The 25450-nt window shown below is 42.9% G+C and overlaps 19 non-coding genes and 7 pseudogenes across 19 annotated transcripts; all 26 read right to left on the reverse strand.

Annotated features, from left to right (window-relative positions):
* Positions 1-204: 204 nt before the first annotated feature.
* LOC142534799 (5S ribosomal RNA) lies at positions 205-324 on the reverse strand (annotated as a pseudogene).
* A 681-nt stretch (positions 325-1005) lies between these two features.
* LOC142534762 (5S ribosomal RNA) lies at positions 1006-1124 on the reverse strand. Its single transcript, XR_012817184.1, has one exon. It is a non-coding gene; the product is annotated as a 5S ribosomal RNA (ribosomal RNA).
* A 680-nt stretch (positions 1125-1804) lies between these two features.
* On the reverse strand, positions 1805-1923 carry LOC142534801 (5S ribosomal RNA; annotated as a pseudogene).
* Positions 1924-2605: 682 nt separating this feature from the next.
* LOC142534782 (5S ribosomal RNA) lies at positions 2606-2724 on the reverse strand. Its single transcript, XR_012817203.1, has one exon. It is a non-coding gene; the product is annotated as a 5S ribosomal RNA (ribosomal RNA).
* A 1129-nt stretch (positions 2725-3853) lies between these two features.
* LOC142534780 (5S ribosomal RNA) lies at positions 3854-3972 on the reverse strand. Its single transcript, XR_012817201.1, has one exon. It is a non-coding gene; the product is annotated as a 5S ribosomal RNA (ribosomal RNA).
* A 1211-nt stretch (positions 3973-5183) lies between these two features.
* Positions 5184-5302, reverse strand: LOC142534790 (5S ribosomal RNA). Its single transcript, XR_012817211.1, has one exon. It is a non-coding gene; the product is annotated as a 5S ribosomal RNA (ribosomal RNA).
* A 680-nt stretch (positions 5303-5982) lies between these two features.
* Positions 5983-6101, reverse strand: LOC142534786 (5S ribosomal RNA). The gene has a single exon (XR_012817207.1). It is a non-coding gene; the product is annotated as a 5S ribosomal RNA (ribosomal RNA).
* Positions 6102-6783: 682 nt separating this feature from the next.
* Positions 6784-6902, reverse strand: LOC142534775 (5S ribosomal RNA). The gene has a single exon (XR_012817196.1). It is a non-coding gene; the product is annotated as a 5S ribosomal RNA (ribosomal RNA).
* A 2061-nt stretch (positions 6903-8963) lies between these two features.
* Positions 8964-9082, reverse strand: LOC142534755 (5S ribosomal RNA). The gene has a single exon (XR_012817177.1). It is a non-coding gene; the product is annotated as a 5S ribosomal RNA (ribosomal RNA).
* Positions 9083-9748: 666 nt separating this feature from the next.
* LOC142534793 (5S ribosomal RNA) lies at positions 9749-9869 on the reverse strand (annotated as a pseudogene).
* Positions 9870-10555: 686 nt separating this feature from the next.
* Positions 10556-10674, reverse strand: LOC142534756 (5S ribosomal RNA). Its single transcript, XR_012817178.1, has one exon. It is a non-coding gene; the product is annotated as a 5S ribosomal RNA (ribosomal RNA).
* A 684-nt stretch (positions 10675-11358) lies between these two features.
* Positions 11359-11477, reverse strand: LOC142534774 (5S ribosomal RNA). The gene has a single exon (XR_012817195.1). It is a non-coding gene; the product is annotated as a 5S ribosomal RNA (ribosomal RNA).
* A 688-nt stretch (positions 11478-12165) lies between these two features.
* Positions 12166-12284, reverse strand: LOC142534797 (5S ribosomal RNA; annotated as a pseudogene).
* Positions 12285-12968: 684 nt separating this feature from the next.
* LOC142534779 (5S ribosomal RNA) lies at positions 12969-13087 on the reverse strand. The gene has a single exon (XR_012817200.1). It is a non-coding gene; the product is annotated as a 5S ribosomal RNA (ribosomal RNA).
* A 683-nt stretch (positions 13088-13770) lies between these two features.
* On the reverse strand, positions 13771-13888 carry LOC142534795 (5S ribosomal RNA; annotated as a pseudogene).
* Positions 13889-14757: 869 nt separating this feature from the next.
* Positions 14758-14876, reverse strand: LOC142534777 (5S ribosomal RNA). Its single transcript, XR_012817198.1, has one exon. It is a non-coding gene; the product is annotated as a 5S ribosomal RNA (ribosomal RNA).
* A 684-nt stretch (positions 14877-15560) lies between these two features.
* On the reverse strand, positions 15561-15679 carry LOC142534798 (5S ribosomal RNA; annotated as a pseudogene).
* Positions 15680-16747: 1068 nt separating this feature from the next.
* On the reverse strand, positions 16748-16866 carry LOC142534757 (5S ribosomal RNA). The gene has a single exon (XR_012817179.1). It is a non-coding gene; the product is annotated as a 5S ribosomal RNA (ribosomal RNA).
* Positions 16867-18379: 1513 nt separating this feature from the next.
* On the reverse strand, positions 18380-18498 carry LOC142534769 (5S ribosomal RNA). The gene has a single exon (XR_012817191.1). It is a non-coding gene; the product is annotated as a 5S ribosomal RNA (ribosomal RNA).
* Positions 18499-19067: 569 nt separating this feature from the next.
* On the reverse strand, positions 19068-19186 carry LOC142534778 (5S ribosomal RNA). The gene has a single exon (XR_012817199.1). It is a non-coding gene; the product is annotated as a 5S ribosomal RNA (ribosomal RNA).
* Positions 19187-19854: 668 nt separating this feature from the next.
* On the reverse strand, positions 19855-19973 carry LOC142534773 (5S ribosomal RNA). Its single transcript, XR_012817194.1, has one exon. It is a non-coding gene; the product is annotated as a 5S ribosomal RNA (ribosomal RNA).
* Positions 19974-21267: 1294 nt separating this feature from the next.
* LOC142534787 (5S ribosomal RNA) lies at positions 21268-21386 on the reverse strand. Its single transcript, XR_012817208.1, has one exon. It is a non-coding gene; the product is annotated as a 5S ribosomal RNA (ribosomal RNA).
* A 681-nt stretch (positions 21387-22067) lies between these two features.
* On the reverse strand, positions 22068-22185 carry LOC142534785 (5S ribosomal RNA). Its single transcript, XR_012817206.1, has one exon. It is a non-coding gene; the product is annotated as a 5S ribosomal RNA (ribosomal RNA).
* Positions 22186-23478: 1293 nt separating this feature from the next.
* LOC142534788 (5S ribosomal RNA) lies at positions 23479-23597 on the reverse strand. The gene has a single exon (XR_012817209.1). It is a non-coding gene; the product is annotated as a 5S ribosomal RNA (ribosomal RNA).
* A 684-nt stretch (positions 23598-24281) lies between these two features.
* On the reverse strand, positions 24282-24399 carry LOC142534791 (5S ribosomal RNA; annotated as a pseudogene).
* A 682-nt stretch (positions 24400-25081) lies between these two features.
* On the reverse strand, positions 25082-25200 carry LOC142534783 (5S ribosomal RNA). Its single transcript, XR_012817204.1, has one exon. It is a non-coding gene; the product is annotated as a 5S ribosomal RNA (ribosomal RNA).
* Between the last annotated feature and the right edge of the window lie 250 nt (positions 25201-25450).

A 25450-nucleotide genomic window follows, 5' to 3' on the forward strand; every position in this document is an offset into this window, starting at 1 on the left:
GCTTAAATCTCGCCAGTTCAATGCGAAGTAATGAGTCTCGTTCGTTTTCCCGTTTAAAATCAAATTACCCTACAATTTTGACTAAATCCGACAGTGCCCGAGTTATGTTGATTTCACATGTCTTATCTGGTCCCGATCGAGATTCAGATGATATGAACCAAAAATCGTCTGTCAACAAGTAATAAAAATAGAGAAACACGAAAAAGGGTGCAACCACGAAGACTTCCCAGGGGGTCACAAATCCTAATACTGCTCTAGCCCAAACATGCTTAAATTTGGAGTTTTGATGGGATCCGGTGCATTAGTGCTGGTATGATCGCACCCGACATTGAGTGGGATGTTTATTCTTATATCCCTCGAGTACGTGTGGCACGGGCGGAGATGGACAACATGCAGCACTGCTCTCGCCCAATCAGAACCATGAAGTTAAACGTTCTGGGGTGATGGCAGAGCTAGGATGGGTGACCTCCCTGGGAAGTCCTCGTGTTGCTACCGTTTACGTAAATTATGGATAAAACAGTCGAAATTATTCTTTTTAATGAGATAACCGTCCCCGGAGTAATCTGCGTCATACCCTTCCGCACAGAACCGGCTCACGACAAAAAAAATCGCTAAATGTTCCCAGAAAATTGAAAAAAATAAGAAGAAGAAAATAGCAAATGTAAAGCTATTATTATGCCTGGGATACGATAAAATGGAACTGGAATAGAATTTCGAACTTCTAAGCGGATTTCTCGAGGAAACGGAAGCTTAACAGAAGCAGAAAATCGCAAATTAGAGGGTCTTAGAGAAGGAATTCGGCTAAATTCTCGCCAGCTCATTGCGGAGTAATGAGTCTCATTCGTTTGCCCGTTTACAATCAAATTAGGCTACAATTTTGTCCTAATCCGGCAGTGCCCGAGCTAGGTTGATTTCACATGTCTTATCTGGTCTCGATCGAGATTCAGATGATTTGAGCCGAAAATCGTCTGTCAACAAGTAATCAAAAATAGAAAAACACGAAAAGGGGTGTAACACAAGGACTTCCCAGGGTGTCACCCATCCTAGTACTGCTCTCGCCCAAGCACGCTTAACTTCTGAGTTCAGATGGGATCCGGTGCATTAGTGCTGGTATGATCGCACCCGACATTGAGTGGGATGTTTATTCTTATATACCTCGAGTACGTGTGGAGCGTGCGGCGATGGACAACACGCGGCACTGCTCTCGCCCAATCAGAACCATGAAGTTAAGCGTTCTGGCGCAATGGCAGAGCTAGGATGGTTGACTTCCGTGGGAAGTCCTCGTGTCGCGACCATTTAAGTAAATTATGGCTAAAACAGTCGAAATAATTGTTTTTAATGAGTTAACCGTCTCCAAAGTAATCTGTGTCATACCCTTCCGCACAGAACCGGCTCACGACAACAAAAATCGCTAAATGTTCCCGAAAAATAGAAAAAAAATAAGAAAGAAATAACGAATGTAAAGCTATGAATATGCCTGGGATACGATAAAATGGAACCGGAATTGAATTTCGAACTTCCTAAGAGGATTTCTCGAGGAAACGGAAACTTGACAGAAGCGGAAAATCGCAAATTAGAGGGTCTTAGAGAAGGAATTCGGCTAAAATCTCGCCAGCTCATTGCGGAGTAATGAGTCTCGTTCGTTTGCCCGTTTACAATCAAATTAGCCTTCAAATTTTTCCAAATCCGGTAGTGCCCGAGCTACATTGATTTCACATGTCTTATCTGGTCCCGATCGTGATTAAGATGATTTGAGCCGAAAATCGTCTGTCAACAAGTAATAAAAAATAGAAAAACACGAAAAGGGGTGTAACACGAGGACTAACCTTGGGGTCACCCATCCTCGTCCTGCTCTCGCCAAAGCACGATTAACTTCAGAGTTCAGATGGGATTCGGTGCATTAGTGCTGGTATGATCGCACCGACATTGACTGGGATGTTTATTCTTATACCCCTCGAGTACGTGTGGAGCGGGCGGCGATGGACAACACGCGGCACTGCTCTCGCCCAATCAGAACCATGAAGTTAAGCATTCTGGAGTGATGACAGAGCGAGGATGGGTGACCTCCCTGTGCATTCCTCGTGTCGCGACCGTTTACGTAAATTATGGATAAAACAGTCAAAATAATTGTTTTAATGAGTTAACCGTCTCCGGAGTAATCTGCGTCATACCCTTCCGCACAGAACCGGCTCACGAAAACAAAAATTCCTAAATGTTTCCAGAAAATAGAAAAAAAAATAAGAAAAATAAAATAGCGAATGTAAAGCTATTATTATGCCTGGGATACGATTAAATGGAACCGGAATCGAATTTCGAACTTTCTAAGCGGATTTCTCGAGGAAACAAAAGTTTAACAGAAGCGGAAAATCGCAAATTAGATGGTCTTAGAAAAGAAATTCGGATAAACTCTCGCCAGCTCATTGCGGAGTAATGAGTCTTGTTCATTTGCCCATTTACAATCAAAATAGGCTACAATTTTGTCCTAATCCGGCAGTGCCCGAGCTACGTTGATTTCACATGTCTTATCTGGTCCCGATCGAGATTCAGAAGATTTGAGCCAAAAATCGTCCGTCAACAAGTAATCAAAAATAGAAAAACACGAAAAGGGGTGCAACACAAGGACTTCCCAAGGGGTCACCCATCCTAGTACTGATCTCGCCCAAGCACGCTAAACTTCGGAGTTCTAATGGGATCCGGTGCATTTTTGCTGGTATAATAGCCCCCCGACATTGAGTGGGATGATTATTCTTATATCCTCGAGTACGTGTCGCGCGGGCGGAGATGGACAACACGCGGCACTGCTCTCGCCCAATCAGAACCATGAAGTTAAGCGTTCTAGCGTGATGGAAGAGCTAGGAAGGGTGACCTCCCTAGGAAGTCCTCGTGTCGCGACCGTTTATGTAAATTATGGATAAAACAGTCAAAATAATTGTTTTTAATGAGTTAACCGTCTCCGGAGTAATCTGCGTCATACCCTTCCGCACAGAACCGACTCACGACAACAAAAATTACTAAATGTTCCCAGAAAATAGAAAAAAAATAAGAAGAAGAAAATAGCGAACGTAAAGCTATTATTATGCCTGTGATACGATAAAATGGAACCGGAATCGAATTTCGAACTTCCTAAGCGGATTTCTCGAGTAATCGGAAGCTTAACAGAAGCAGAAAATCGCAAATTAGAGAGTCTTAGAGAAGGAATTCTGCTAAAATTTCGCCAGCTCATTGCGGCGATGGACAACACGTGGCACTGCTCTCGTCCAATCAGAACCATGAAGTTAAGTGTTCTGGCGCGATGGCAGAGCTATGATGGGTGACTTCCCTAGGCAATCCTTGTGTCACGACCGTTTACGTAAACTATGGATAAAATAGTCAAAATAATTGTTTTTAATGAGTTAACCGTCTCGGGAGTAATCTGCGTCATACCCTTCCGCACATAACTGGCTCACGACAACAAAAATCGCTAAATGTTCCGAGAAAATATAAAAAAATAAGAAGAAGAAAATAGCGAATGGAAAGCTATTATTATGCTTGGGATACGATAAAATGGAACCGGAATCGAATTTCGAACTTCCTAAGCGGATTTCTCAAGAAAACGGAAGCTTAACAGAAGCGGAAAATCGCAAATTAGAGAGTCTTAGAGAAGGAATTCGGCTAAAATCTCGCCAGTTCAATGCGGAGTGATGAGTCTCGTTCGTTTTCCCGTTTACAATCAAATTACCCTACAATTTTGACCAAATCCGACAGTGCCCGAGCTATGTTGATTTCACATGTCTTATCTGGTCCGATCGAGATTCATATGATTTGAATCGAAAATCGTCTGTCAACAAGTAATAAAAATAGAAAAACACGAAAAAAGGTGCAACACGAAGACTTCCCAGGGGGTCACCCATCCTAGTACTGCTCTAGCCCAAACATGCTTAACATCGGAGTTCTGATGGGATCCGGTGCATTAGTGCTGGTATGATAGCACCCGACATTGAGTGGGATGTTTATTCTTATATCCCTCGAGTACGTGTGGCACGGGCGGAGATGGACAACATGCAGCACTGCTCTCGCCCAATCAAAACAATGAAGTTAAGCGTTCAGGAGCGATGACAGAGCCAGGATGGGTGACCTTCTTGTGCATTCCTCGTGTCGCGACCGTTTACATAAATTATGGATAAAACAGTCTAAATAATTGTTTTTAATGAGTTAACCGTCTCCGGAGTAATTTGCGTCATACCCTTCTGCACAGAACCGGCTCACGACAACAAAAATTCCTAAATGTTTCCAGAAAATAGAAAAAAAATAAGAAAAACAAAATAGCGAATGTAAAGCTATTATTATGCCTGGGATACGATAAAATGGAACAGGAATCGAATTTCGAACTTTCTAAGCGGATTTCTCGAGGAAACAAAAGTTTAACAGAAGCGGAAAATTGCAAATTAGATGGTCTTAGAAAAGAAATTCGGATAAACACTCGATGGGATCCGGTGAATTAGTGCTGGTATGATCGCACCCGACATTGAGTGGGATGTTTATTCTTATATCCCTCGAGTACGTGTGGAGCACGCGACGATGGACAACACGCGGCACTGCTCTCGTCCAATCAGAACCATGAAGTTTAGCGTTCTGGCGCGATGGCAGAGCTAGGATGGGTGACTTCACTGGGCAGTCCTCGTGTCGCGACCGTTTACGTAAATTATGGATAAAACAGTCAAAATAATTGTTTTTAATGAGTTAACCGTCTCCGGAGTAATCTGCGTCATACCCTTCCGCACAGAACTGGCTTACGACAACAAAAATCGCTAAATGTTCCCAGAAAATATAAAAAAAATAAGAAGAAGAAAATAGCGAATGGAAAGCTATTATTATTCTTGGGATACGATAAAATGTAACCGGAATCGAATTTCGAACTTTCTAAGCGGATTTCTCGAGGAAACAAAAGCTTAACAGAAGCGGAAAATCGCAAATTAGAGGGTCTTAGAGAAGGAATTCGGCTATAATCTCACCACCTCATTGCGGAGTAATGTGTCTTGTTCGTTTGCCCGTTTACAATCAAATTAGCCTACAATTTTGTCCATATCCGGCAGTGCCCGAGCTACGTTTATTTCAAATGTCTTATCTGGTCCCGATCGAGATTCAGATGATTTGAGCCGAAAATAGTCTGTCAACAAGTAATGAAAAATAGAAAAACACGAAAAGGGGTGCAACACGAAGACTTCCCAGGGGGTTACCTATCCTAGTACTGCTCTCGTCCAAGCACGCTTAACTTCGGAGTTCCGATAGGATCCGGTGCATTTGTGCTCGTATGATCGCACTCGACATTGAGTGGGATGTTTATTCTTATATCCCTCGAGTACGTGTGGCGCGGGCGGCGATGGACAACACGCGGCACTGCTCTCGCCCAATCAGAACCATGAAGTTAAGCATTCTGGCGTGATGGCAGAGCTGGGATGGGTGACCTCCCTGGGAAGTCCTCGTGTTGCGATCGTTTATGTAAATTATGGATAAAACAGTTGAAATAATTGTTTTTAATGATTTAACCGTCTCCGGAGTAATCTGCGTCATACCCTTCCGCACAAAACCGGCTCACGAAAACAAAAATCGCTAAATGTTCCCAGAAAATAGAAAATAATAAGAAGAAGAAAATAGCAAATGTAAAGCTATTATTATGCCTAGGATACGATAAAATGGAACCGGAATAGAATTTCGAACTTCTAAGTGGATTTCTCGAGGAAACGGAAGCTTAACAGAAGAGGAAAATCGCAAATTAGAGGCTCTTAGAGAAGCAATTCGGCTAAAATCTCACCACCTCATTGCGAGTAATGAGGCTCGTTCGTTTGCCCGTTTACAATCAAATTAGCCTACAATTTTGACCAAATCCGGCAGTGCCAGAGCTACATTGATTTCACATGTCTTACTTGGTCCCAATCGAGATTCAGATGATTTGAACCGAAAATCGTTTGTCAACAAGTAATAAAAAATAGAAAAACACGAAAAAGAGTGCAACACGAGGACTTCCCAGGAGGTCACCCATCCTAGTACTACTCTAGCCCAAGCACGATTAACTTCGGAGTTCTATTGGGATTCGGTGGATTATTGCTGGTAAGATCGCACCCAACATTAAGTGGGATGTTTATTCTTATATCCCTCGAGTACGTGTGGCGCGGGCGGCGATGGACAACACGCGGTACTGCTCTCGCCCAATCAGAACCATGAAGTTAAGCATTCTGGCGTGATGGCAGAGCTAGGATGGGTGACTTCCCTGGGCAGTCCTCGTGTCGCGACCGTTTACGTAAATTATGGATAAAACTGTCAAAAATAATTGTTTTTAATAAGTTAACCGTCTCCGGAGTAATCTGCGTCATACCCTTCCGCACAGAACCGGCTCACGACAACAAAAATCGCTAAATGTTCCCAGAAAATAGAAAAAAATAAGAAGAAGAAAATAGCGAATGTATAGCTATTATTATGCCTGTGATACGAAAAAATTGAACCGGAATAGAATTTTGAACGTCTAAGCGGATTTCTCGAGGAAACGGAAGCTTAATAGAAGCGGAAAATCGCAAATTAGAGGGTCTTAGAGAAGGAATTCGGTTAAATTCTCGCCAGCTCATTGCGGAGTAATGAGTCTCGTCCATTTGCCCGTTTACAATCAAATTTGGCTACAATTTTGTCCTAATCCGGCAGTGCCCGAGCTATGTTGATTTCAAATGTCTTATCTGGTCTCGATCGAGATTCAGAGGATTTGAGCCGAAAATCGTCTGTCAACAAGTAATCAAAAATAGAAAATCACGGAGAGGGGTGAACAACAAGGACTTCCCAGGGGGTCACCCATCCTAGTAGTGCTCTCGCCCAAGTACGCTTAACTTCGGAGTTCAGATGGGATCCGGTGCATTAGTGCGGGTATGATCGCACCCGACAATGAGTGGGATGTTTATTCTTATATCCCTCGAGTACGTGTTGCGCGAGCGGCGATGGACAACACGCGGAACTGCTCTTGCCCAATCAGAACCATGAGTTAAGCGTTCTGGCGCGATGGCAGAGCCAGGATGGTTGACCTCCCTGGGAAGTCCTTGTGTCGCAACCGTTTAAGTAAATTATGGCTAAAACAGTCGAAATAATTGTTTTTAATGGGTTAACCGTCTCCAGAGTAATCTGTGTCATACCCTTCCGCACAGAACCGGCTCACGACAACAAAAATTCCTAAATGTTTCCAGAAAATAGAAAAAAAATTAAGAAAAAGAAAATAGCGGATGTAAAGCTATTATTATGCCTGGGATTGGATAAAATGGAATCGGAATCGAATTTCGAACTTTCTAAGCGGATTTCTCGAGGAAACAGAAGCTTAACAGAAGCGGAAAATCGCAAATTAGAGAGTCTTAGAGAAGGAATTAGGCTAAAATCTCGCCAGTTAATGCGGAGTAATGAGTCTCGTTCGTTTGCCCGTTTACAATCAAATTAGCCTACAATTTTGTCCAAATCCGGCAGTGCCCGAGCTACGTTGATTTCACATGTCTTATCTGGTCTCGATCGAGATTCAGATGATTTGAGCCAAAAATCGTCTGTCGACAAGTAATTAAAAATAGAAAAACACAAAAAGACGTGCAACACGAGGTTAACTTCAGACTTCTGATGGGATCCGATGAATTAGTGCTGGTATGATCGCACCCAACATTGAGTGGGATGTTTATTCTTATATCCCTCGAGTACGTGTGGAGCGGGCGGCGATGGACAACACGCGGCACTGCTCTCGTCCAATCAGAACCATGAAGTTAAGCGTTCTGGCGCGATGGCAGAGTCAGGATGGGTGACTTCCCTGGGAAGTCTTCGTGTTGCGACCGTTTACGTAAATTATGGATAAAACAGTCGAAATAATTGATTTTAATGAGATAACCGTCTCCGGAGTAATCTGCGTCATACCTTTCCGCACAGAACCGGCTCACGACAACAAAAATCGCTAAATATCCCAGAAAATAGAAAAAAATATGAAGAAGAAAATAGCAAATGTAAAGCTATTATTATGCCTGGCATACGATAAATGAAACCGGAATAGAATTTCGAACTTCTAAGCGGATTTCTCGAGGAAACGAAATTAACAAAAGCGGAAAATCGCAAATTAGAGGGTCTTAGAGAAGTAATTCAGCTAAATTCTCGCCAGCTCATTGCGGAGCAATGAGTCTCATTCGTTTGCCTGTTTACAATCAAATTAGGCTATAATTTTGTCCTAATCCGGCAGTGCCCGAGCTACGTTGATTTCACATGTCTTATCTATTCGCGATCGAGATTCAGATGATTTGAGCCGAAAATCGTCTGCCAACAAGTAATCAAAAATAGAAAAACACGAAAATCGTCTATGGACAACACGCGGCACTGCTCTCGCCCAATCAGAACCATGAAGTTAAGCGTTCTGGCGCGATGGCAGAGCTAGGATGGGTGACCTCCCTGGGCATTCTTCGTGTCGCGGCCGTTTACGTAAATTATGGATAAAACAGTCGAAATAATTGTTTTTAATGAGTTAACCGTCTCTGGAGTAATCTGCGTCATACCCTTCCGCACAGAACCAGCTCACGACAACAAAAATCTCTAAATGTTCCCAGAAAATAGAAAAAAATAAGAAGAAAAAAATCACGAATGTAAAGATATTATTATGCCTAGGATACGATAAAATGGAACTGGAATCGAATTTTGAAAATCCTAAGCGGATTTCTCGAGGAAACGGAAGTTTAACATAAGCTGAAAATCGCAAATAAAAGGTTCTTAGAGAAGGAATTCGGTTAAAATCTCGCCAGCTCATTGCGGAGAAATGAGTCTCGTTCGTTTGCCCGTTTACAATCAAATTAGGCTACAATTTTGTCCAAATCCGGAAGTGCCCGTGCTACGTTGATTTCACATGTCTTATCAGGTACCGATCGAGATTCAGATGATTTGAGCCGAAAATTGTCTGTCAACAGGCAATCAAAAATAGAAAAACACGAAAAAGAGTGCAACACGAGGACTTCCCAGGGGGTCACCCATCCTAGTACTGCTCTCGTCCAAGCACGCTTAACTTCGGAGTTCTGATGGGATCCGGTACATTAGTGCTGGTATGATCGCACCCGACATTGAGTGGGAGTTCGAGTACGTGTGGAGCGGGCGGCGATGGACAACACGCGGCACTTCTCTCGCCCAATCATAATCATGAAGTTAAGCGTTCTAGCGCGATGACATGGCTAGGATGGGTGACCTCCCTGGGCAGTCCTTGTTTCGCGACTGTTTACGTAAATTATGGCTAAAACAGTCGAAATAATTGTTTTTAATGAGTTAACCGTCTCCAGAGTAATCTGCGTCATACCCTTCCGCACAGAACCGGCTCACGACAACAAAAATCGCTAAATTTGCACAGAAAATAGAAAAAAAATAAGAGGAAAAAAATAGCGAATGTAAAGCTATTATTATGCTTGGGATATTATAAAATGGAACCGGAATCGAATTTCGAACTTCCTAAGCGGATTTCTTGAGAAAACGGAAGCTTAACAAAAGAGGAAAATCGCAAATTAAGGGTCTTAGAGAAGGAATTCGCCTAAAATCTCGTCACCTCATTGCGGAGTAATGATTCTCGTTCGTTTGCCCGTTTACAATCAAATTAGCCTACAATTTTGTCCAAATCCGACAGTGCCCGAGCTACGTTGATTTCACATGTCTTATCTAGTCCCGATCGAGATTCAGATGATTTGAGCCGAAAATCTTCTATCAACAAGTAATCAAAAATAGAAAAACACGAAAAGGGGTGCAACACAAGGACTTCCCAGGGGGTCACCCATCCTAGTACTGCTCTCGCCTAAGCACGCTTAAATTTCAAGTTCTGATGGGATCCCCGGTGCATTAGTGCTGGTATGATCGCACACGACATTTAGTGGGATGTTTATTCTTATATCCCTCGAGTACGTGTGGAGCGGACGGCGATGGACAACACGCGGCACTGCTCTCGCCCAATCAGAACCATGAAGTTAAACGTTCTGGCGCGATGACAGAGTTAGGATGGGTGACCTCCCTGGGCATTCCTCGTGTCGCGACGGTTTACGTAAATTATTGATAAAACAGTCGAAATAATTATTTTTAATGAGTTAACAGTCTCCAGAGTAATCTACGCCATACCCTTCCGCACAGAACTGGCTCACGACAACAAAAATCGCTAAATGTTCCCAGAAAATAGAAAAAAAAATAAGAAGAAGAAACTAGCGAATGTATTGCTATTATCATGCCTGGGATACGATAAAATGGAACGGGAATCGAATTTTGAACTTCCTAAGCGGATTTATCGAGGAAACGGAAAGCTTAACAGAAGCGGAAAAATCGCAAATTAGAGAGTCTTAGAGAAGGAATTCCGCTAAACTCTCGCCAGCTCATTGCGAAGTAATGAGTCTCGTTCGTTTGCCCGTTTAAAATCAAATTAGCCTACAATTTTGTCCAAATCCTGCAGTGCCCGAGCTACGTTGATTTCACATGTCTTATCTGGTCCCGATCGAGATTCAGATGATTTGAGGCGAAAATCGTCTGTCAACAAGTAATCAAAAATAGAAAAACACGAAAAGGGGTTCAACACGAGGACTTCCCAGGGGGTCACCTAACCTAGTACTGGTCTCGCCCAAGCACGCTTAACTTCGGAGTTCTGATGGGATCCGGTGCATTAGTGCTGGTATGATCGCACCCGACATTGAGTGGGATGTTTATTCTTATATCCCTCGAGTACGTATGGAGCGGGAGGCGATGGACAACACCCGGCACTGCTCACAACCAATCAGAACCATGAAGTTAAGCGTTCTGGCGCGATGGAAGAGCTAGGTTTGGTGACCTCCCTGGGAAGTCCCCGTGTCGCAACCGTTTACGTAAATTATGGATAAAACAGTCGAAATAATTTTTTTTAATGAGTTAACCGTCTCCGGAGTAATATGCGTCATTCCCTTCCGCGCAGAACCGGCTCACGACAACAAAAACTGCAAAATGTTACAAGAAAATAGAAAAAAAAATAAAAAGAAGAAAATAGCGAATGTAAAGCTATTATTACGCCTGGGATACGATAAAATGGAATCGATATAGAATTTCGAACTTCCTATGCGGATTTCTCGAGGAAACAGAAGCTTAACAGAAGCGGAAAATCGCAAATAAAAGGTTCTTGGAGAAGGAATTTGGCTAAAATCTCGCCAACTCATTGCGGAGAAATGAGACTCGTTCGTTTGCCTGTTTACAATCAAATTAGCTTACAATTTTGTCCAAATCTGGAAGTGCCCGAGCTACGTTGATTTCACATGTCTTATCTGGTCAAGATCTAGATTTAGATGATTTGATCCGAAAATCATCTGTCAACAAGTAATCAAAAATAGAAAAACCAGAAAAGAGGAGCAACACGAGTAATTCCCAGGGGATCACCCATCCTAGTACTGCTCTCGCCCAAGCATGGTTAACTTCGGAGTTCTGATGGGATCCGGTGCATTAGTACTAGTATGATCGCACCCGACATTGAGTGTGATGTTTATTCTTATATCCCTCGAGTACTTGTGGAACGGGCGGCGATAGACAACATGCGGCACTTGTCTCGCCCAATCAGAACCATGAAGTTAAGCGTTCTAGCGCGATGGCAGAGCTAGGATGGGTAACCTCCCTGGGAAGGCCTCGTGTTGCGACCGTTTACGTAAATTATGGATAAAACAGTCAAAATAATTATTTTTAATGAGTTAACAGTCTCCAGAGTAATCTACGCCATACCCTTCCGCACAGAACTGGCTCACGACAACAAAAATCGCTAAATGTTCCCAGAAAATAGAAAAAAAAATAAGAAGAAGAAACTAGCGAATGTATTGCTATTATCATGCCTGGGATACGATAAAATGGAACCGGAATCGAATTTTGAACTTCCTAAGCGGATTTATCGAGGAAACGGAAAGCTTAACAGAAGCGGAAAAATCGCAAATTAGAGAGTCTTAGAGAAGGAATTCCGCTAAACTCTCGCCAGCTCATTGCGAAGTAATGAGTCTCGTTCGTTTGCCCGTTTAAAATCAAATTAGCCTACAATTTTGTCCAAATCCTGCAGTGCCCGAGCTACGTTGATTTCACATGTCTTATCTGGTCCCGATCGAGATTCAGATGATTTGAGGCGAAAATCGTCTGTCAACAAGTAATCAAAAATAGAAAAACACGAAAAGGGGTGCACAACACGAGGACTTCCCAGGGGGTCACCTATCCTAGTACTGCTGTCGTCCAAGCACGCTTAACTTCGGACTTCTGATGGAACCCGGTGCATTAGTGTTGGTATGATCGCACCCGACATTGAGTGGGATGTTTATTCTTATATCCCTCCAGTACGTGAGGAGCGGGCGGCGATGGACAACACGCGGCACTTCTCTCGCCCAATCGAAACCATGAAGTTTAGCGTTCTGGCGTGATGGCAGAGCTAGGATGGGTGACCTCCTTGGGAAATCCTCGTGTCGCGACCGTTTACGTAAATTATGGATAAAACAGTCGAAATAATTGTTTTAACGAGTTAACCGTCTCCGGAGTAATCTGCGTCATACCCTTCTGCACAGAACCGTCTCACGACAACAAAAAATCGCTAAATGTTCCCAGAAAATAGAAAACAAAATAAAAAAAAGAAAATAGCGAATGTAAAGCTATTATTATGCCTGGGATACGATAAAATGGAACCAGAATCGAATTTCGAACTTCCTAAGCGCATTTATCGAGGAAACGGAAGCTTAATAGAAGCGAAAAATCGCAAATTAGAGGGTCTTAGAGAAGGAATTAAGCTAAACTCTCGCCACCTCATTGCGGAGTAATGAATTTCGTTCGTTTGCCCGTTTACAATCAAATTAGGCTATAATTTTGTCAAAATCCGGCAGTGCCCGAGCTACGTTGATTTCACATGTCTTATCTGGTCCCGATCGAGATTCAGATGATTTGAGCCGAAAATCGTCTGTTAACATGTAATCAAAAATAGAAAAACACGAAAAAGAGTGCACCACGAGGACTTCCCAGGGGATCACCCATCCTAGTACTGCTCTCGCCCAAGCACGCTTAACTTCGGACTTCTGATAGGATCCGTTGCATTTGTGCTGGTATGATCGCACCCGACATTGAGTGAGATGTTTATTCTTATATCCCTCCAGTACGTGTGGAGCGGGCGGCAATGGACAACACGCGGCACTGCTCTCGCCCAATCAGAGCCATGAAGTTAAGCGTTCTGGCGCGATGGCAGAGCTAGGATGGGTGACCTCCCTGAGAAGTCCTCGTGTCGCGACCGTTTACGTAAATTATGGCTAAAACAGTCGAAATAATTGTTTTTAATGAGTTAACCTTCTCCGAAGTAATCTGCGTCATACCCTTCCGCACAGAACCAGCTCACGACAACAAAAATCGCTAAATGTTCTCAGAAAATAGAAAAAAAATAAGAAGAAGAAAATAGCGAATGTAAAGCTATTATTATGCCTGGGTTACAATTAAATGGAACCAGAATCGAATTTCAAACTTCCTAAGCGGATTTCTCGAGAAAACGAAAGCTTAACAGAAGCGGAAAATCGCAAATTAGAGGGTCATAGAGATGGAATTCGGCTAAAATCTCGCAACCTCATTGCGGAGTAATAAGTCTCGTTCGTTTCCCCGTTTGCAATCAAATTAGCCTACAATTTTTTACAAATCCGGCAATGCCCGAGCTACGTTGATTTCACAGGTCTTATCTGGTCCCGATCGAGATTCAGATGATTTGAGCCGAAAATCGTCTTTCAACAAGTAATCAAAAATAGAAAAACACGAAAAAGGGTGCAACACGAGGATTTCACATGGGTCACCCATCCTAGTACTGGTCTCACCCACGCATGCTTAACTTCGGAGTTATGATGAGATCCGGTGCATTAGTGCTGGTATGATAGCACCCGACATTGAGTGGGATGTTTATTCTTATATCCCTCAAGTACGTGTGGCGCGAGAGGTGATGGAAAACACGCGGCACTGCTCTCGCCCAATGAGAACCATGAAGTTAAGCGTTCTGGCGTGATGGCAGAGCTAGGATAGGTGACCTCCCTAGGAAATCCTTGTGTCGCGACCGTTTGCGTAAATTATGGATAAAACAGTCGAAATAATTGTTTTTAATGAGTTAACCGTCTCCGGAGTAATCTGCATCATACCCTTCCGCACAGAACCGGAATCGATAAAATGGAACCGGAATCGAATTTCGAACTTCCTAAGCAGATTTTTGAGGAAACGGAAGCTTAACAGAAGCGGAAAATCGCAAATTAGAGGGTCTTAGAGAAGGAATTCAGGTAAAATCACACCATCTCATTGCGGAGTAATGAATCTCGTTCGTTTGCCCGTTTAAATCAAATTAGGCTACAATTTTTTCCAAATCTAGCAGTGCCCGAGCTACGTTGATTTAACATGTCTTATCTGGTCCCGATCGTGATTCAGATGATTTGAGCCGAAAATCGTATGTCAACCAGTAAACAAAAATAGAAAAACACAAAAATGGGTGCAACACGAGAACTTCCCAGGGGGTCACCCATCCTAGTACTGCTGGTATGATCGCACCCGACATTGAGTGGGATGTTTATTCTTATATCCCTCGAGTACGTGTGGAGCAAGCGGTGATGGACAACACGCGGCACTGCTCTCGCCCAATCAGAACTATTCCGCCAGTGCCCGAGCTACGTTGATTTCACATGTCTTATCAAGTCCCGATCGAGATTCAGATGATTTGAGCCAAAAATCGTCTGTCAACAAGTAATCAAAAATAGAAAAGCACGAAAAGGGGTGAAACACGAGGACTTCCCAGGGGGTCACTCATTTAAGAACAGCTCTCGCCCAAGCACGCTTAACTTCGGAGTTCTGATGGGATCCGGTGCATTAATGCTGGTATGATCGCACCCGAAATTGAATGGGATGTTTTTTCTTATATCCCTCGAGTACGTGTGGAGCGACGGCGATGGACAACACGCGGCACTGCTCTCGCCCAATCAGAACTATGAAATTAAGCGTTCTGGCGTGATGGCAGAGCTAGGATGGGTGACCTCCTTGGGAAGTCCTCGTGTCGCGACCGTTTACTTAAATTATGGATAAAACAGTCGAAATAATTGTTTTTAATGAGTTAACTGTCTCCGGAGTAATCTGCGTCATACCCTTCCGCACAGAACCGGCTCACGACAACAAAAATCGCTAAATGTTCCAAGAAAATAGGAAAAAAAAATTAGAAGAAGAAAATAGCGAATGTAAAGCTATTATTATGCCTGGTATACGATAAAATGGAACCGGAATCGAATGTCGGACTTCTTAAACGGATTTCTCGAGGAAACTGAAGCTTAAGAGTAGCGGAAAATCGCAAATTAGATGGTCTTAGAGAAGGAATTCAGATAAAATCTCGCCATCTCATTGCGGAGTAATGAGTCTCGTTCGTTTGCCCGTTTACTATCAAATTAGGTTACAATTTTGTCCAAATCTGGCTGTGCCCGAGCTACATTGATTTCACATGTCTTATCTGGTCCCGATCGAAATTCAGATCATTTGAGCCGAAAATTGTTTGTCAACAAATAAACTAAAATAGAAAAACACGAAAAAAGATTTAACACGAGGACTTCCGAGGGGGTCACCCATCCTAGTACTGGTCTCACCCAAACACGCTTAACTTCATAGTTCTGATGAGATCCGGTGCATTACTGCTGGTATGATCGCACCCGACATTGAGTGGTATGTTTATTGTTATATCCCTCGAGTACGTGTGGAGCGGGCGGCGATGGACAACACGCTGCACTGCTCTCGCCCAATTAGAACCATGAAAATAAGCGTTTTGGCGCGATGGAAGAGCTAGGATGGGTGACCTCCCTGGGAAGTCCTCGTGTCGCGACCGTTTACATAAATTATGGCTAAAACAGTCGAAATAATTGTTTTTAATGAGTTAACTGTCTCTGGAGTAATCTGCGTCATACCCTTCAGCACAGAACCGGCTCAAGAAAACAAAAATCGTTAAATGTTCCCAAAAAATAGAAAAAAAATAAGAAGAAGAAAATAGCGAATGTAAAGCTATTATTATGCCTGGGATACGATAAAATGGAACCGGAATCGAATCTAGAACTTCCTAAGCAGATTTGTCAAGGAAACGGAAATTTAACAGAAGCGGAAAATCGCAAATTAGAGGGTCTTAGAGAAGGAATTCGGCTAAATTCTCGGCAGCTCATTGAGTCTCGTTTTGGAGCGATGGCAGAGCTATGATAGGTGACCTCCCTGTGAAGTCCTCGTGTCTCGACCGTTTACGTAAATTATAGCTAAAACAGTCGAAACAATTTTTTTTAATGAGTTAACCGTCTCCAGAGTAATCTGCGTCATACCCTTTTGCACAGAACCGGCTCAAGAAAACAAAAATCGTTAAATGTTCCTAGAAAATAGAAAAAAAAATAAGAAGAAGAAAATAGCGAATGTAAAGCTATTATTATGCTTGGGATACGATAAAATGGAATTGAAATCGAATTTAGAACTTCCTAAGCAGATTTCTCGAGGAAACGGAAGCTTAACAGAAGCGGAAAATCGCAAATTAGAGGGTCTTAGAGAAGAAACTCGGCTAAAATCTCGCCAGCTCATTGCGGAGTAATGAGTCTCGTTCGTTTGCCCGTTTACAATCAAATTAGGCTACAAATTTGTCCAAATCCGACAGTGCCCGAGCTACGTTGATCTCACATGTCTTATCTGGTCCGATCCAGATCCAAAAATCGTCCGTTACTAATTAATCAAAAATAGAAAAACACGAAAAAGGGTGCAACACGAAAATTTCCCAGGGGGTCCCTCATCCTTGTACTGCTCTCGCCCAAGCACGCTTAACTTCGGAGTTCTGATGGGATCCGGTGCATTAGTGCTGGTATGATCGCACCCGACATTGAGTGGGATGTTTAGTTTTATATCCCTCGAGTACGTGTGGAGCGGGGCGATGGACAACACGCAACACTGCTTTCGCCCAATCTGAACAATGACGTTAAGCGTTCTGGCGCGATGGCAGAGCTAGTATGGGTGACCTCCCTGGGAAGTCCTCGTGTCGCGACCGTTTGCGTAAATTATTGCTAAAACAGTCGAAATAATTGTTTTTAATGAGTTAACCGTCTCCGGAGTAATCTGCGGCATACCCTTCCGCACAGAACCGGCTCAAGAAAACAAAAATCGTTAAATGTTCCCAAAAAATAGAAAAAAAAATAAGAAGAAGATAATAGCGAATGTAAAGCTATTATTATGCCTGGGATACGATAAAATGGAACCGGAATCGAATTTAGAACTTCCTAAGCGGATTTCTCGAGGAAACGAAAATTTAACAAAAGCGGAAAATCGCAAATTAGAGGTTCTTAGAGAAGGAATTCGGCTAAAATCTCACCACCTCATTGCGGAGTAATGAGTCTCGTTCGTTTTTCCCGTTTACAATCAAATTAGCCTACAATTTTGTCCAAATCCGGCAGTGCCCGAGCTACGTTGATTTCACATGTCTTATCAAGTCCCAATCGAGATTCAGATGATTGAGCCGAAAATCGTCTGTCAACAAGTAATCAAAAATAGAAAAACACGAAAAGGGGTGAAACACGAGGACTTTCCAGGGGGTCACCCATCCTAGTACAGCTCTTGCCCAAGCACGCTTAACTTCGTGTTGGTATGATCGCCCAATCTCTGTCAACAAGTTCTGAAGGGATCCGATGCATTAGTGCTGGTATGATCGCACCCAAAATTGAGTGGGATGTTTATTCCTATATCCCTCGAGTACGTGTGGAGCGGGGGCGATGGACAACACGCGGCACTGATCTCGGCCAATCAGAACCATGAAGTTAAGCGTTCTTGCGCGATGGCAGAGCTAGGATGAGTGACCTCCCTGGGAAGGCCTCGTGTCGCGACCGTTTACTTAAATTATGGATAAAACAGTCGAAATAATTCATTTTAATGAGTTAACCGTCTCCTGAGTAATATGCGTCATACCCTTCCGCACAGAACCTGCTCAAGACAACAAAAATCGCTAAATGTTCCAAGAAAATAGAAAAAAAATAAGAAGTAGAAAATTGCGAATGTAAAGCTATTATTATGCCTAGTATACGATAAAATGGAACCGGAATCGAATTTCGGACTTTCTAAGCGGATTTCTCGAGGAAATGGAAGTTTAACAGAAGGGGAAAATCGCAAATTAGAGGGTCTTACAGAAGGAATTCGGCAAAAATCTCGCCAGCTCATTGCGGAGTAATGAGTCTCGTTCGTTTGCCTGTTTACAATCAAATTAGGCTACAATTTTGTCCAAATCCGGAAGTGTCCGAGCTACGTTGATTTCACATATCTTATCTGGTCCCGATCGTGATTCAGATGATTTGAGTCGAAAATCGTCTGTCAACAAGTAATCAAAAATAGAAAAACACGAAAAGGGGTGCAACATGAAGACTTCCCAGGAGGTCACCCAACTTAGTACTGATCTCGCCCAAGCACGCTTAACTTCGGAGTTTTGATGGGATCCGGTGCATTAGTGCTGGTTTGATCGCACCCGACATTGAGTGCGATGTTTATTCTTATATTCCTCGAGTACGTGTAGCGCGAGCGGCGATGGACAACACGCGGCACTGCTCTCGCCCAATCAAAACCATGAAATTAAGCGTTCTAGCGCGATGGCAGAGCTAGGATGGATGACCTCACTGGGAAGTCGTTATGTCGCGACCGTTTACATAAATTATAGCTAAAACAGTCGAAATAATTATTTTTAATGAGTTAACCGTCTCCGGAGTATTCTGCGTCATACCTTTCCCCTCAGAACCGGCTCACGACAACAAAAATCGCTAAATGTTCAAAGAAAATAGGAAAAAAAATTAGAAGAAAAAAATAGCGAATGTAAAGCTATTATTATGCCTGGGATACGATAAAATCGAACCTGAATCGAATTTCGGACTTCCTAAACGGATTTCTCGAGGAAACAGAAACTTAGCCTCCAATTTTTTCTAAATCCGGCAGTGACCGAGCTACGTTGATTTCACATGTCTTATCTGGTCCTGATCGAGATTCAGATGATTTGAGCCGAAAATCTCTGTCAACAAGTAATCAAAAATAGAAAAACACGAAAAGGAGTGCAACACGAGGATTTCCAAGGGGGTCACCCATCCTAGTACTGCTCTCGCCCTAGCACGCTTAACTTCGGAGTTCTAATGGGATCCGGTGCATTAGTGCTTGTATGATCGCACCCGACATTGAGTGGGATGTTTATTCTTATATCCCTTGAGAACTTGTGGTGCGGCGGCGATGGACAACACGCGGCACTGCTCCCGCCCAATCAGAACCATGAAGTTAAGCGTTCTGGCGCGATGGCAGAGCTAGGATGGGTGACCTCCCTGGGAAGCCCTCATGTCGCGACCGTTTACTTAAATTATAGATAAAACAATCGAAATAATTGTTTTTAATGAGTTAACCATCTCCGGAGTAATATGCGTCATACCCTTCCCCACAGAACCCTCAAGACAACAAAAATCGCTAAATGTCCAGAGTAAATAGAAAAAAAATTAAGAAGAAGAAAATAGCGAATGTAAAGCTATTATTTTGTATTGATACAATAAAATGGAACCGGAATCGAATTTAGAACTTCCTAAGCGGATTTCTCGAGGAAACGGAGCGGAAAATCACAAATTAGAGGGTCTTAGAGAAGAAATTCGGCTAAAATCTCGACTGCTCATTGCGGAGTAATGAGTCTCGTTCGTTTGCCTGTTTACAATCAAATTAGGCTACAATTTTGTCCAAATCCGGCTGTGCCAGAGCTACGTTGATTTAACATGTCTTATCTGGTCCCGATCGAAATTCAGATGATTTGAGCCGAAAATTGTCTGTCAACAAGTAATCAAAAATAGAAAAACACGAAAGGGGGAGCAACACGAGGACTTCCCAGGGGGTCACCCATCCTAGTACTAGTCTCATCCAAGCAAGCTTAACTTCGGAGTTCTGATGGGATCCGGTGTATTAGTGCTGGTATGATTAAACCCGACATTGAGTGGTATGTTTATTCTTATATCCCTCGAGTACGTGTGGAGCAGGCGGCGATGGACAACATGCGGCACTGCTCTCGCCCAATCAGAACCATGAAGTTAAGCGTTCTGGCGCGATGGCAGAGCTAGGATGGGTTACCTCCCCGGGAAGTCCTCGTGTCACGACCGTTTACGTAAATTATAGCTAAAATAGTCGAAATAATTGTTTTTAATGAGTTAAGCGTCTCCGGAGTGATCTGCGTCATACCCTTCCGCACAGGACATGCTCACGACAACAAAAACCGCTAAATGTTCCAAGAAAATAGGGAAAAAAATTAGAAGAAGAAAATAGCGAATGTAAAGCTATTATTATGCCTGGGATACGATAAAATGGAACCGGAATCGAATTTCGGACTTCCTAAACGGATTTCTCGAGGAAACAGAAGCTTAACAGTAGCGGAAAATCGCAAATTAGATGGTCTTAGAGATGGAATTCGGCTAAAATCTCGCCATCTCATTGCGGAGTAATGAGTCTCGTTCGTTTGCCCGTTTACAATCAAATTTGGCTACAATTTTGTCAAAATCCGGCAGTGCCCGAGCTACGTTGATTTCACATGTCTTATCTGGTCCGATCGAGATTCAGAAGATTTGAGCCAAAAATCGTCTGTTACTAATTAATAAAAAATAGAAAAACACGCGGCACTGCTTTCGCCCAATCAGAACCATGACGTTAAGCGTTCTGGCGCGATGGCAAGCTAGGATGGATGACCTCCATTGGAAGTCCTCGTGTCGTGACCTTTTACGTAAATTATTGCTAAAACAGTCGAAATAATTGATTTTAATGAGTTAACCGTCTCCGGAGTAATCTGCGGCATATTCTTCCGCACAGAACCGGCTCAAGAAAACAAAAATCGTTAAATGTTCCCATGAAATAGAAAAAAAAATAAGAAGAAGAAAATTGCGAATGTAAAGCTATTATTATGCTTGGGATACGATAAAATGGAACCGGAATCGAATTTCAGACTACCTAAACAGATTTCTCGAGGAAACGGAAGCTTAACAGAAGCGAAAAATCGCAAATTAGAGGGTCTTAGAGAATGAATTCGGCTAAAATCTTGCCAGCTCATTGCGGAGTAATGAGTCTCGTTCGTTTGCCCGTTTACAATCAAATTAGCCTACAATTTTGTCCAAATCCGACAGTTCCGGAGCTACGTTGATTTCACATGTCTTATCTGGTCCCGATCGTGATTTAGATTATTTGAACCGAAAATCGTCTGTCAACAAGTAATCAAAAATAGAAAAAACACGAAAAGAGGTGCAACACGAGAACTTCCCAGTGGATCACCCACCCTATTACTGGTCTCGCCCAAACACGCTTAACTTCAAAGTTCTGATGGGATCCGGTGCATTAGTGCTGGTATGATCGCTCCCGACATTGAGTGGGATGTTTATTCTTATATCCCTTAAGTACGTGTGGCGCGAGCTTCGATGGACAACACGCGGCACTGCTCTTGCCCAATCAGAACCATGAAGTTAAGCGTTCTGGCGCGATGGCAGAGCTAGGATGGGTGACCTCCCTCGGAAGTCCTCCTGTCGCGACCGTTTACGTAAATTATAGCTAAAACAGTCGAAATAATTGTTTTTAATGAGTTAACCGTTTCCGGAGTCATCTGCGTCATACCCTTCCGCAGAGAACCGGCTCACGACAACAAAAATCGCTAAATATTCCCAAAAAATAGAAAAAAAATAAGAAGAAGAAAATAGCGAATGTAAATTTATTATTATATCTAAAAACGATAAAATGGAACCGGAATGGAATTTAAACTTCCTAAGAGGATTTCTCGAGGAAACGGAAACTTAACAAAAGCGAAAAATCGCAAATTAGAGGGTCTTAGAGAAGGAATTCGGCTAAAATCTCGCCAGCTCATTGCGAAGTAATGAGTCACGTTCGTTTCCCAGTTTACAATCAAATTAGGCTACAATTTTGTCCAAATCCAGCAGTGCCCGAGCTAGGTCGATTTCACATTTCTTATCTGGTCCCGATCGAGATTCAGATGATTTGAGCCGAAAATCGTCTATCAATAAGTAATCAAAAATAGAAAAACACGAAAAGGGGTGCAACACGAGGATTTCACATGGGTCACCCATCCTATAACTGGTCTCACCCACGCACGCTTAACTTCGGAGTTCTGATGGGATCCGGTGCATTAGTGCTGGTATGATCGCACCCGACATTAAGTGGGATGTTTATTCTTATATCCCTCGAGTACGTGTGGCGCGAGAGGTGATGGAAAACTCGCGGCACTGCTCTCGCCCAATGAGAACCATGAAGTTAAGCGTTCTGGCGTGATGGCAGAGCTAGGATGGGTGACCTCCCTGTGAAGTCCTCGTGTCTCGAACGTTTACGTAAATTATAGCTAAAACACTCGAAATAATTTTTTTAATGAGTTAACCGTCTCCGGAGTAATCTGCGTCATACCCTTCCGCACAGAACCGGCTCACGACAACAAAAATTGCTAAATGTTCCAAGAATATATAAAAAAAAAAAGAAGAAGAAAGCAGCGAATGTGAAGCTATTATTATGCCTGGGATACGATGAAATGGAACCGGAATCAAATTTCGGACTTCCTAAGCGGATTTCTCGAGGAAACGGAAGCTTAACAGAAGCGGAAAATCGCAAATTAGGGGGTCTTAGAGAAGGAATTCGGCTAAAATCTCGCCAGCTCATTGTGGAGTAATGAGTCTCGTTCGTTTGCCCGTTTACAATCAAATTAGGCTACAATTTTTTCAAAATCCGGCAATGCCCGAGCCACGTTGATTTCACCTGTCTTATCTGGTCCGATCGAGATTCAGAAAATTTGAGCGAAAAATCGTCTGTTACTAATTAATCAAAAATAGAAAAACACGCGGCACCGCTTTCGCCCAATCAGAACCATGACGTTAAGCGTTCTGGCGCGATGGCAGAGCTAGGATGGATGACCTCCATGGGAAGACCTCGTTTCGCGACCGTTTACGTAAATTATTGCTAAAACAGTCGAAATAATTGTTTTTAATGAGTTAACCGTCTCCGGAATAATCTGCGGCATACCCTTCTGCACAGAACCGGCTCAAGAAAACAAAAGTCGTTAAATATTCCCAGAAAATAGAAAAAAAAATATGAAGAAGAAAATAGCGAATGTAAAGCTATTATTATGCCTGGGATACGATAAAATGGAACCAGAATCGAATTTCAGACTACCTAAACGGATTTCTCGAGGAAACTGAAGCTTAACAGAAGCGGAAAATCGCAAATTAGAGGGTCTTAGAGAATGAATTCGGCTAAAATCTTGCCAGATCATTGCGGAGTAATGAGTCTCGTTCGTTTGCCCGTTTGCAATCAAATTAGCCTACAATTTTGTCCAAATCCGACAGTGCCGGAGCTACGTTGATTTCACATGTCTTATCTGGTCCCGATCGTGATTCAGATGATTTGAACCGAAAATCGTCTGTCAACCAGTAATCAAAAATAGAAAAAACACGAAAAGGGGTGCAACACGAGGACTTCCCAAGGGATCACCCACCCTATTACTGGTCTCGTCCAAGCACGCTTAACTTCGGAGTTCTGATGGGATCCGGTGCATTATTGCTGGTATGATTAAACCCGACATTGAGTGGTATGTTTATTCTTATATCCCTCGAGTACGTGTGGTGCAGGCGGCGATTGACAACATGTGGCACTACTCTCGCCCAATAAAAACCATGAAGTTAAGCGTTCTGGCGCGATGGCAGAGCTAGGATGGGTGACCTCCCTCGGAAGTCCTCCTGTCGCGACCATTTACGTAAATTATAGCTAAAACAGTCGAAATAATTGTTTTTAATGAGTTAACCGTTTCCGGAGTCATCTGCGTCATACCCTTCCGCAGAGAACCGGCTCACGACAACAAAAATCGCTAAATATTCCCAGAAAATAGAAAAAAAAATAAGAAGAAGAAAATAGCGAATGTAAATCTATTATTATGCCTGGGAAACGATAAAATGGAACCGGAATGGAATTTAGAACTTCCTAAGCGGATTTCTCGAGGAAACGAAAACTTAAAAAAAGCGGAAAATCGCAAATTAGAGGGTTTTAGAGAAGAAATTCGGCTAAAATCTCGCCAGCTCATTGCGGAGAAATGAGTCTCGTTCGTTTGCCAGTTTACAATCAAATTGGGCTTCAATTTTGTCCAAATCCGGCAGTGCCCGAGCTACGTTGATTTCACATGTCTTATCTGCTCCCGATCGTGATTCAGATGATTTGAGCCGAAAATCATCTGTCAACAAGTAATCAAAAATAGAAAAACACGAAAAGGGGTGTAACACGAGGATTTCACAGGGGTCACCCATCCTAGTACTGGTCTCACCCACGCACGCTTAACTTCGGAGTTCTGATGGAATACGGTGCATTAGTGCTGGTATGATCGCACCCAACATTGAGTGGGATGTTTATTCTTATATCCCTCGAGTACGTGTGGAGCAGGCGGCGATGGACAACACGCGGCACTGCTCTTGCCCAATCAGAACCATGAAGTTAAGCGTTCTGGCGCGTTGGCAGAGCTAGGATGGGTGACCTCCCTGTGAAGTCCTCGTGTCGCGACCGTTTACGTAAATTATGGCTAAAACAGTCGAAATAATTGTTTTTAATGAGTTAACCATCTCCGGAGTGATCTGCGTCATACCGTTCCGCACAGAACCGGCTCACGACAACAAAAATCGCTAAATGTTCCCAGAAAATAGAAAAAAAATAAAAAGAAGAAAACAGCGAATGTAAAGCTATTATTATGCCTGGGATACGATAAAATGGAATCGAAATCGAATTTCGGATTTCCTAAACGGATTTCTCGAGGAAACAGAAGCTTAACAAAAGCGAAAAATCGGAAATTAGAGGGTCTTAGAGAAGGAATTCGGCTAAAATCTCTCCAGCTCATTGCGGAGTAATGATTCTCGTTTGTTTGCTCGTTTACAATCAAATTAGGCTACATTTTTGTCCAAATCCGGCAGTGCCCGAGCTACGTTGATTTCGCATGTCTTATCTGGTCCCGATCGTGGTTCAGATGATTTGAGTCGAAAATCGTCTGTGTACAAGTAATCAAAATAGAAAAAAAAAAAAAGGGGTGCAACACGAGGACTTCCCAGGGGGTCACCCATCCAACTACTGCTCTCGCCCAAGCTCAATTAATTTCGGAATTCTGATGGGATCTGGTGCATTAGTGCTGGTATGATCGCACCCGACATTGAGTGGGATGTTTATTCTTATATCCCTCGAGTACGTGTGGCGCGAGCAGCGATGGAAAACACGCGGCACTGCTCTCGCCCAATAATTTCTTAGAAATTCTACAAGTCCCAAAAGCATTCATAACTTTCAAGATTAACTTATTACCCTAAAGAGTAGAACATCAGTACTTCTAACCTAAAAATCGGTATAATCAAATCATTATCAACTTCTCCTAAAGACCAATATTTGAATTCTTAGACACGTC

This window comes from Primulina tabacum, unplaced genomic scaffold, assembly GCF_025594145.1.
Source record: "Primulina tabacum isolate GXHZ01 unplaced genomic scaffold, ASM2559414v2 Contig683, whole genome shotgun sequence".
Lineage (NCBI taxonomy): Eukaryota > Viridiplantae > Streptophyta > Magnoliopsida > Lamiales > Gesneriaceae > Primulina > Primulina tabacum.